Source organism: Microtus ochrogaster, chromosome 8 (assembly GCF_000317375.1).
Source record: "Microtus ochrogaster isolate Prairie Vole_2 chromosome 8, MicOch1.0, whole genome shotgun sequence".
In the NCBI taxonomy this organism is placed as follows: Eukaryota; Metazoa; Chordata; class Mammalia; order Rodentia; family Cricetidae; genus Microtus; species Microtus ochrogaster.
In genome coordinates, this window is record NC_022015.1 from 20,805,847 (window position 1) to 20,817,836 (window position 11,990).

Genomic DNA, 11,990 nt, shown 5'->3' on the forward strand with positions numbered 1-11,990 from the left:
TCTTCTTCTTCTTCTTCTTCTTCTTCTTCTTCTTCTTCTTCTTCTTCTTCTTCTTCTTCTTCTTCTTCTTCTTCTCCTCCTCCTCCTCCTCCTTCCCCCTCCTCCTCCTCCTATTATTATTATTATTATTATTATTATTGTGATGCTTGTGCACTGTCCCCACCCCCGCCCATGTTGTCCTTCCTGTGCCTCACTGATTGGTCTGTTTGCCAAGGCAGGCAGCCATCCTGGGCAGAGATATATCCCTCCCCCCCCCCTCTGCTTTCTCCAGTGTGCACTTGGTCTAGGGTGTCTCATCTGAAGGACGCGCTCTTGTCTCTTTTCTTGTTTGGACAGCTCAGCTGCTCCTAGCCATCTCTGTCCTACCCTTCAGCATCCTCCAGTTTGGAAGTTGACACAAGTTGTCCAGTTTATGAAGATCTCTAAATCCTGGCAACGAGCAACAGGCCCTTCTGAGGCTTCATCTAGACCCTCTAACTTCTGCAATCCAGAAAAGAAATCTCTGATCTCCACTTGGGCTGTTGTGGGATATCCACCAGAGAAGACAGCTCAGACATGGGTTTAAGCCAGGAGAAAGTCTTCATTAGCGGGCTGGTGATTACACCAGGTGTTTGGGATCCCAGGGTAGCCCTGAACCTTCCTCATTTAGACTTTCCCAGAACTTGATGGATGAGGTCTTTGCTTTCATTTGTCAGGTGGTGCTGTCTACAGTCTGAGTTTTATGGCATGAATGGTACGTCCACTATGGAGTCAGTTGTGCTAAGTTCTGGAGGCCTACTAAAGTCTGTGGCCATGTTACAGGCGTTCACTTATTTTGTGTTTGGGGAGCTGTCGTGGTGCTAGGAGGATAAATGACGTGAGTAAGGACATCGGAAAGGGCAGAACTGGCCCTGCCCTTGCCACTAGGAAATCTTGAAGTCCTCTATAGGCTGCAGAGCTGTTGTGAAACACTGTTCTCGGGGTGTGACTAAGCCACCGCCCTTTTGAACTGTGTTTCCTTGAAGGAGACCTGCATAAGCTTGGTCCTGTTAAGTTTCTCAATAGCTGAGTTGGGGAGGGGCTCGGGAGGTTGGCCTCTCCCTAAGCTTTTATAGACAGTGTGTGGGTTGCTAGAAGGAAGGACTCACCCCTCAAGGATATATAAACATTAATGGTGACTGGGGGTACGAGAGCTTTCTTTAGTAGTTGTGTATAGGTTGCTACACTTGTGGAAGTCACCTTTATCCCAGTGACACTCATTCTTTCTTCATTTCTTTGGACCGTTGTTGAGGAGAAGGTGTTTGTCTATATTTTCTCAGGAAAAGGTCACACGGCAGGGTTTTGATAAATCACATTTTGTCCTTAGCTTTGGGCTTATTTTTTTCTTTTTGGTGGTTGAGCTAGAGCTCTTTGTGTGGTACTGGGGATGAAACCTGGGCCTCGCTCTTGAAAAGCAAGTTCTCTGCCATTGAGCACTACTCCAAACTCCAAGCTTTCTTTCTTTCTTTCTTTCTTTCTTTCTTTCTTTCTTTCTTTCTTTCTTTCTTTCTTTCTTTCTTTAGACAGGAGTTCTCTGTGTAGCCCTGATTATCCTGGAACTTGCTTTGTAGACCAAACTGACCTCAAACTCAGAGATCCTCCTGTTTCGGCCTCCTGAGTGCTAGGACTAAAGGTGTACACCACCACCACCTGGTTATTTTTCATTTTTAATTAACATATAATAGTTGTACATATCAATGGGATACAGCACAGTATTTCTTCGTGGATTAAGCACACTAAAGATTCCTCATATGGGGCTCTACAATGCAGTAGGTTTGAATGCATTAATAAAAATTCTGAGTCACCAATAATGTGTCAGTGTCTCATTAAGGACCCTTTGGTGTCACATAACCAAGAGCGAGTCCCGATCTGAGTTCTCTGCTTTAGGCTCCCTGTGTCCTTCCTTCTTGGTCTATTGTTGGAGTCTGAATTTGAGCTTGCCTGAAAGCGGCCGTGTGAATCTGGCCCTGTGCCTGTGTCTGACTCTCACAAACGGCTTTAATCTGTCTTTATTGAACAATACAGGACGCATCTTGAGGGTAGGGAATGAGGGGTACTTACAGAAATCTTTAACAGTTTTATAAGGCAGTAAGTCACAGTCCTCAACTGACCCCAAATGACCCTGTAAAACAGTATTACAAACACCGCTGTTTATCAAGCAGAATTTGAAGAGTCCAGGAATGGAATATAGAATTAAAGGTTCCTGTTCAGGAATACACAATATAAAGCTGTAAACGTAAATACAATTTGGGAGAAAAATAAATAAATAAAGCTGGCAGTCACTCTTAACCTTTAGCAAACACTTTCTTAAGAGCAGACATCCGGGCAGTCACTGTGCACAGAGGTAAACCTTTAACAATTGTCTCCCACCTCCCAGCTTCCCAGCTAGGCAGGTCCTGCAGACAAAGGTTAGCTTCTAACTACTGTCTCTATGGGACCCTCTGCATGTAGTCTCTTCATTTTTAACTGTCCCCGGATGGGACTCTTGCATTCTTTCAGGGACAGTGAAAAGCGGTTTTCGCACACACTCTAAGTTAATATCCTAACCTATTATAACCAACGCTGTAAAACTTAAGATGTATTGTGACTTTAAGCCTGACCTCAAGGCTGTAAAAGCTCTTTGACTCCATATGGTGCTTGATTTTCCTCTAAGAGGAGGCCCCAAGCCAACCCCCATTGCCACAACTGCAGAAGCCCGAGCTCCGGCTGGGGTCACAGCTATGACTGAGAAGCTTGTGTTCCCCTGATGGTTTTTTTTCTTTTTCTGGAATAAATCTTGCTTCTGGTTTAATAGACTTTGGTGGTCTGTCTCTCCCTCATTGCGTGATCTCGGACCCAACAATATTCATAAGTATTGTGTGTTTGATAATCTTCATAAATATTGTGTTCAATACTTATGAAGGATTTTCACTTCATGAGACTGCTTTCAACCTCTATTTTTGTGTCTTCAGCCAGCAATACACTTGCATTGTTTTGGGTCGGGCATGGGAGAGCACAGAATTTGAGATTGCAGAGATGCATTAGCTTAGGTTATAAAAGTTGATTGCATGAGGAGCCCAAGGCACATGAGGCTGGTCTGTCTCTCTCTGTCTCTCTCTGTCTCTCTCTCTCTCTCTCTCTTTCTTTTGAGACAGGGTTTCTCTGTAGCTTTGGAGCCTGTCTTGGAACTAGCTCTGTAGACCAGGCTGGCCTAAAACTCATAGAGATCCACCTGCCTCTGCCTCCCGAGTGCGAGAATTAAAGGCGTACGCCACCACCATCTCCTGGCAGGCTAGTTGTTTCTTAAAGTCAGGTTGGCTGAGTATAGTAGGGTTGCAGTTTTGATTTATTTATTTTTGAAATAGGGTTTTACTGTCTTGTCTGGCTGGCCGGCTACTCACTTTATGGGCCAGGCTGGCCTCAAACTCACAGAGATCTGCCTATCTCTGTTTCCCAAGTACTAGAATTAAAAGCATGTACCACCATTCTAGACAGGACCTCAAGGTGTATTGATAACTTTGGCTAAGAGATCCAACAAACGTTCTAGTATCTTAGAATGTAATTGCTTTTATCATAATGTAGTGCCATATATCTCAATTCACATTTACAATGTATGATGATCAGACCAGAATAACTCACATTTCTATTGCTTCATGTAACACCCGATTTGGTGTTACACCCTCGGTACAGTTCGCGCACCACTGTACCGAACGTGAGTCGGGCAAGGGCCTGGAGATTGAAAAGAACACACAGAGAGACCAGGGTCATTCGAAAGGAGATCAACCGAATGCCTTTAATTCAGCCTTGGGGAAGCCCTTATCTATCCACTGCAGCACAAGGACCCCCACCTAGGCAGGTGTGGAAATTACCATATCTCAAATAGAATGAATGCCCTGCGGCTAATCACCAGGCAGGGCAGGAGGAATATAGGAACTTAACCAGGTGGGGCAAGGGGAAAACAGGAACCAACAGAATGCTAGTCATCTGACTAGAAACTGAATGTGGTCCAGGAATAAGGGTTAAATGTTTAGTCATGCTGACCAGAAATTGTCCTCGAGAAGCACTCCAGGAATAAGGGAGGCCAGGGCCCTACAGCTTCAAATATCACATTTAACTACATTTCTCCTTCTAAAAATTGCTTATCCATATCACTTACTCATTTTCTTTTTAAAAACTTATTTTATTTTTGTGTAAGGGTGTTTTGCCTGGGTGTGTGTATGTGTACCATGCACACGTAGTGCCCAGGGAGGGCACAAGGAGGCACTGGATCCTTTGGAACTAGAGTTATGGACAGTGAGTCATCTTCTTGTGGTGCTGGTAACTGAACCTGGGTTCTCTGCAGAAGCAGCCAGTGCTCTTAACCACTGAGCCTTCTCTCCAGCCCTCAACCACTGAGCCTTCTCTCCATCCCTTAACCACTGAACCTTCTCTCCAACCCCTTGCTCATTTTCTTTTCTTTTCGTTTTTTTTTTTTTTTTGGTTTTTCGAGACAGGGTTTCTCTGTGGTTTTGGAGCCTGTCCTGGAACTAGCTCCTGTAGACCAGGCTGGTCTCGAACTCACAGAGATCCACCTGCCTCTGCCTCCCGAGTGCTGGGATTAAAGGCGTGCGCCACCACTGCCCGGCCTCCTTGCTCATTTTCTTGATGAGTTATAATTGTTTTTTACATATTATGTACACTTATCATTGTCTGTTACATACATGTCTTTTTTTTTTTCTTTTTTCTTTTCCTCAAGACAGGGTTTCTCTGTGTTGCTTTGGAGCCAGTCCTGGAACTAGCTCTTGTAGACTAGGCTGGCCTCAAACTCACAGAGATCCACCTGCTTCTGGCTACTGAGTGCTGGGATTGAATGCATGTGCCACCGCCCAGCCATCCTTCCGCGTTTACACCGTGTTGGCTGCTTTTCTGTTGCTGTAGTAAAATATCATGGCCAAAAATCCTTACAGGAAGGGCAGTGGTGGCCACACCTTTAACCTCAGGACTCAGGAGACAGAGGCAAGTGGATTTCTGAGTTCGAGGCCAACTTGGGCTACGGAGTAAGTTCCAGGACAGCCAGGGCTGCATAGGGAAACACTGTCTCAAAAAAACCAAAACTAAACCAAACAAACCTTCCAAAGAAAACCCCCAAACAACAGCAACACAATACAACAAACAAAACTTATAGGCAAGAAGACTTCTTTGGCTTATGGTTCCAGTGGAAGAGAGTCCGTCAGGGTGGAGAAGCCGCGGAAGGGCGGGGCAAGCAGGGCAGTGGAGCAGGAAGTGGAAGGATCTACTCAGGGAGGTGGGGCTCTACAACCTCACGCCTTGCCCCTCTTCTCTAGGGACAGACTTCCTGCAGCATGGCTCCTCCTCCTATAGGTTCTAGAACCTTCTAAAACAGCACCACTAACAGGGTGGAGACCATTGCTTGTTCACACTATATGTGGGTTCTGGGGGACTGAGGTCAGGTCACCAGGCTTGTATGGCAAAAGCCTTTGCCCAACGAACCACCTGGATGGCTCCTATAAAAAAAAACTTTTAATTAAAAACATTTTTTCTTTTCTTTTATTTATTTCTTTTTTTTCATTCTTTTGGTTTTTTGAGAGAGTTTCTCTGTATAATAGAGCCATGGCTGTTCTGCATCTCCCTTCGTAGACCAGACTGGCTTTGAACTCACTGAGATCCACCTGCCTCTTTGCCTTCTGAGTGCTGGGATTAAAGGCATGCACCAGTATGCCTGGTTTCTCCTTTTATTTTTGAGATTATAATATAATTACATAATTTCTCCCTTCCCTTTCCTCCCTCCAGATCCTTCCATACACCCTTCCTAGCTCTCTTTCAAATTCATGACCTCTTTTCTTTTTCATTAGTTGCTGTCACATGCATATGTGTGTATGTTTATATATATTCCTACATGTGACCTGCTCACTTACTTGCATTTTCAAGAATGACCGTTTGGTATTGGATAACCAATTGGTCTCCTCCTTTGTGAAGAATATTTCTCCCTCTTTCAGCATTCCTTACTAGTCCTTCGTGTAGGGTTGAGGACTCATGATCTTTCCCCATCCGCTTCTGCATACCGACCGCTGTTGCCTTGGGTCAGCTCATGTTCAGGCAGCCAGGTTGGTGAGACCATGGGTGTAGCTTCTGGCATGGTAGGAGACACAGTCTCACAGCAAACTGATCCTCTGGCTCTGACAATCTTTCTGCCTCTTCTTCCTCCATGTTCCCGGAACCTTGGGTGTGGGAGTTGTTTTGTACATGTGTTCACTGGGACTGGGGCTCACAGCCATGCATTTTGCCTGTTTGTGGTTTTCTGTAGTGGTCTCCATATGTTGGTTACCGCCCAGGTATGTCTGCCACTACTGCACCGCACCTTTAGTGCTGTCTTGCCATGTTGGTCATTGTAGTTCACAGGTAGTGTAACTGGGTAGGACCTCCCCTCCTTTGGATGCTAGTCCTCAGGAGGGGGTATTCAGATCAGTTCCAGCTCAGGAACTTCTGGGTCCTCTTTCTAAAGTGCACAGGGTCCTCAGCAATAGAGGCTTATCTTCCACCTCTGGGGGGCAACCAAGGGCCTTGGCAACAGGCTGTATGTTTTGTGACTCTTGGACAGCCCTGACCAACCTCTCAAAAGAAGGCTTCTCCTTTCGGATATTAGAATATATGTTAGGTACTCTTTGGCTCTTGAAGGGAACATTGTCAGCTTGCTCGGGGACTCTTATTTAAAATATATTTGTATATTTATAGACAGAATTACATATAGAATTTTTAGACAAACAGTAGTATGACTCACAATATTACTTTTTTCATACTTACGAATACTTTTTTCAGACTCCTTGGTATTTTACCCCCTTCTTTGTATTTCCCTCCTTCTCCCCTCCTCAAAGAGCCCCTTTTCCCTTTTCCAGAATGGACCCTGCACCCTGCCCTTCCCCTCTCTATTGCCCCCCAGCTCCGCTGTCCAGACAATGGTCCCCTTTACTTTCCTGCTTTCTTCCTCTGCCACTGTCAGTATGACTGACGACTGACTGACGTCAGAAGAAGGCCCAGTGATCCTCTGGGACTGGGGCTATGAGTCATGAGTCACACGTGGGTTTTGGGAACTAAACCCAGGTCCTCTGCAAGAGCAGCTAGCATCCTTAACCACTGAGTTATCTCTCCAGCCACACCCGCATCCCCCCTCCCCCCCCCTCCGCCACCCCTGCCTTTTTCTCTTGAGACAAGGTCTTATATGACCTAGGCAGGCCTCAAGCTTTCTATGTAGCTGAAGATGGTTGAGAACTCTGGCTTCTTTTGGCCTCTACCTGGGACTATAGACATATGCCGTCATGACTAGCTTTAAAAAGAACTCATTTTCCTTATTATCACTTTTAAAAAGGTAGGGTCTCATTATGTAAACCAGGCTGGCTTGGAGCTCGCATAGATTCACCTGCCTCTGCCTCCCAAATGCTGTGTTTAAAAGCACATGCATGCCGTCATGCTTGGGCCTGAACATAGGATTTCTCAAGGACAGGGCGGAGGTGAATTTCTTAAGAGGGAACTAACTGTATGAGTCAGGAGACACCCGCGCGCGTTTGGTTCCCTAACAGACACATTCTCCACCGCGGAGCCTCACACACACGTGGTGAATGGGTGGTGACAGCTCTCATTGTGTTAACACTTTGTTCTTTTCCAATAAACTGTCACAAAACTTTGTAAAACAAAGAGAAGGAGATAAAGCAAAGAAAGAGATAGACTAAAGAAGAGGTCTTTCTTTCCTCTTTTTTTTTCTTCTTTCTTTTTGAGACAGGATTTCATGTGGCTCAGACTAGCCCCCAAAACTAACTGTAATGGCTATTCTTCTTGGTTGTCGACTTGATTACATCTGGAATTAACTAAAACCCCCAAAGGGAGGGTCACGCAGTTAGGGATTTTCGCTTAATTTGAAGTTGAGAACTTTGAGCCCTTTGATTCTCAAGGGTTTGTCTCTCCTGAGGAAGAAGTCTCTCCACCCTCAGCAAAGATGTACTGGCACCCACCCCTTGGAATGTTACCTTTTCACCTTTGGCCAAGGAAATTAACCCTTCATTGTCTTTCTCTGAAGGTGATGCCAGACAAGACAGTACCAATGTCCCTCAGGGCCCACCAATAGTTTCCCTCTAGACCGATAACCTGACTCTCTTTTTTTTTTTTTTTTTTTTTCGAGACAGGGTTTCTCTGTGGCTTTGGAGTCTGTCCTGGAACTCGCTCTGTAGACCAGGCTGGTCTCCAACTCACAGAGATCCGCCTGCCTCTGCCTCCCGAGTGCTGGGATTAAAGGCGTGCGCCAGATAACCTGACTCTTAAGGCAAAGCAGGTTCCTCGAGGGGAGGTAGAAAGTGTAGTCCATGAGGAGCTGCACTGCTGAAGAGCTCAAGGAGTTTGCTAATTCATCCAAACAAGAGTCTGGGGAATGTGTGTGGGACTGGATTTTAGTGGTGTGGGATAGTGGTGGAAGGAACATAAAACCAGGTCAGGGTGTGGTGTGGGAAGCCCTTCTGTATATGTGTTGCTTTTATTGGTTAATGAATAAAGCTGTTTTAGCCAGTGGTTTAGCAGAATAGAACAAGGCAGGAATTCTAAGCCGATAGAGGAGGAAAGAAGGCAGAGGCAGGGAGACACCATGTAGCTGCTGGAGGAGAAAGATGCCTATGCTGGTACCGGTAAATCATGAGCCTTGTGGTAAAATACAAAACAATGGAAATGGGTTAATTTAAGATATAAATTAGCTATAAATAGCTAGGAAGACACCTAAGCTATTGGCAAAGCAGTGTTGTAATTAATACAGTTTCTGTGTGATTATTTCAGGTCTGGGTGCCTGGGAAACAAATGAGCAATCTCTGACTACAGATTGGCGTGCCAATGTGGGCCAGCTACATCCAAATAAAACCTGAGAGAAATTGGAAAGGAATTCTAGACACAAAAGATCAGAGTTAGATACAGCTTTTTGATAGCAATATCGTCTCGGGTGGACTCTGTTTGCTAGAAGCAAGCAGACATGCGACTCCTTTAAGAAAAGGTTTACTGACTCAGCATAAGAAATGGCAGCTTCCTGGTTCATGCTGCCAGTACAAACTCTGACTCTTTCAGGAGGCTGAGCACTTGAATGGGGTTTGTGAGCAGTGTGTGATAAACTGCACAACATAGACCCGCTGCATACCTGGAACTTGGGTAGTATGCACAGCTTGCAGAGGCGGTGAACTTTCCTCCACCGTGTTGGAGTGGGCAGAACCAAAAGGCAAAACAGCCTGAGCCCTAGCCACACTGCTTAACATTTTAAGAAGTGGTTCTGGTTAGAAAAGGATTACAGATACACAATATAGACAAATTCAGATGAAAAAGACCTCTAAATGGGTCACAGTGTTGAATAAATGTACATGGGTTTGAGAGAGAGAAAAAATATATAGAAAAAAATAAAACAAAGTCTTTACAGAGACAGAGTACAGACAGTCATAGATTAAAGGAGTAAAGAAAAACAAGTCACATAAATAGATGAAAAATCCACAGTCAGTCTGGATTATGTGTATTATTGTGTTTTCTTTGAATTTTTTGACTGTGAATAAGCTAAGTACAGAGAGACATTTCATTGTACAGGCTGCTAAGCTATATTTATATATATATAATATATATAATATATATATAATATATATAATATATATATATATATATATATATGAGGTATTGACTTGAAAATTTGGTTCTAAGGATATGTTACTTTGGAAAAGAGGTTCTGCTTTTGTTTCCACAGAGGATGAGAACCTGTGGATTCCTTCCAGACTAATGTGGTTTGATGGAACAAGACCCCCTGAAAGATCTCTAGGAACCCCCCAAATACTTTGCCCAACAAAATGCAGGAAGCAGTTTGGAGAGAACTATGCCCAAATTCCCAAATATTGTTTATAAATGTTTGTTTACATTTAAAGAGGGATATAATATAGAGATGAATACTTTGCATTGGTATGGATCTTGGTTTATTAATACAAATTTAAGGTCAATTTTGTTTTATATATATATTTCTGCTCTTGATTAAGGTATTGTGTTTGTGCAGCTCATTTAAACATGTAATATATAATTAAGAAATATAGGTTAATAGATAATCATCTATAATAGTCAAGTTTGTAGTCATGTCAGTTAGGTTTTCTAGATGTACAGAGTATATTTCAGATGACTAAGAATTTTTTAACCTTTCAAAGACTAACAGAATGTGGCATTTAAATGTTTAAGAACTTAGGGCTTTTCATGACAATGAGACACATCTGCTCCTGGCAGTACCAATCTACTTCAAGAGGATGATGGGCATTGAAGAGACTCCTTATGGAGTTGGTTAGCCATTTGTGCAAGAAACTGCTCTTGCCTGGACTGCTTGATGTTATGTTGTATGAACTGGACATGCGGGATTCACAGAGAAATGACTGCTAAACTTGCCTAAAGTGAGACAGTCCTTCAAGGTTCCTGCTTCATGAAAGAGTCTGCTAGACATTCTGCAGGACACAGAAGAAAGTGACTGACAAACTGCTAATACAGGTGGAATTGTCTTTGAAATTTCCTGCTTCATGGAAAAGTCTGTCAGAAACTATAGGTCTGTAGGCTGACGATGGATGCCCAAATGATACAGAAGAACTTTGGGTGACTTTCCAGGCAGCAAGATGTCTCTGTCAATTCTAGAGTTTTGGAAGTTGCTTACAATATACTTCCTGCATACTTAAGTAATATTATATCCTTCTGGAGTCTTTGATGAAATTGAAGAATAAATAGTTATAATTATAGTTTTTCTTAGTTATGATAAAAGATAAAGTAATTATAAATATTGTAACTGTAATTCTTGCTTGATACCTGTTTTGTTATATGTAATTTTACAATGTTAAAGTTAAAACCTTAGTTTTTATTTGAACAGAAAAGGGGAAATGGTGTGGGAAGTCCTTCTTTATATGTGTTGCTTTTATTGGTTAATGAGGATGAATGTATTGATATAGACACACTGAATGGAGATTCTAGGTTTAATATAGAAGCTTTCACAGTCAAAGAAAGTGTCAAAAATTTGTTTGAATGCTTGGGAGAAGAATTTGTAAAAAGATGGCCTACTGAAAGGGAATTGGAGATGCCTGATATCCACCTACTGAGTGCTGATGAAGGGATTTTAAGGCTCAGGGAAATTGCAATCCTCCATAATGGGAATGCACAGAAGACATGCCCCTCATAATCCTATAAGACAAGAATGGAGCCTGGAGAGATGGCTTAGTGGTTAAGAACACTGACTGTTCTTCCAGAGGATCCAGGTTCAATTCCTAGCACCCACATAACAGCTCATAGCTGTTTATCACTATAGTTCCAGGAGATCTGACACCCTCACAAGACATGCAGACAAAACATTAGTGCACACGAAATATAAATAAATAAATTATTTTTAAAAAGACAAAAAAAAATGGTGAGAAGCCACCAGCACAATCGAAGAGCTTTATCATCACCCTTTCCCTTGTGCCAGACCTTAGGGTTGGAGATGCTGCTGCTCAGTTGCATGAATTAAACATGATGGGTTTATTTGGGCCCCAAAGTAGTAGGGGTCAGGTGGCAGCACTGAATTGCCAGAGGTGAGGTGATTGTGGTTATTGTCATGAGTAGCATAGGCAAAGCAACGTCCATGATGGCCTGACCTGCTATGGGCAGCATCGGCAAAGGCAACTTTATGGTGGCATAACTCATACGGACCTTTGGTGTTTCCAGGTATGAAATAGGTAAGAAGCCTACTGAATATTTGCTTGATCTGTTCAAGTGGAAAAATTCTCAAAGAAATGAAAGAAAGGCTCCATTGGATTGTGGCAAAAGGAGTCTTGGCTTGTGAGCCAGTTTCCAGACTTGATCTAGTTTGCAGACCTAGAACCCCTAGAGAGAAGGGAACTCCTGGTTCCCGGGAGAAGAACCTGGATAAAACACCAAAAAGTTTATTGGATTAGCTGGACCATATAGCCTATCATCCTAATAAATCCCATATA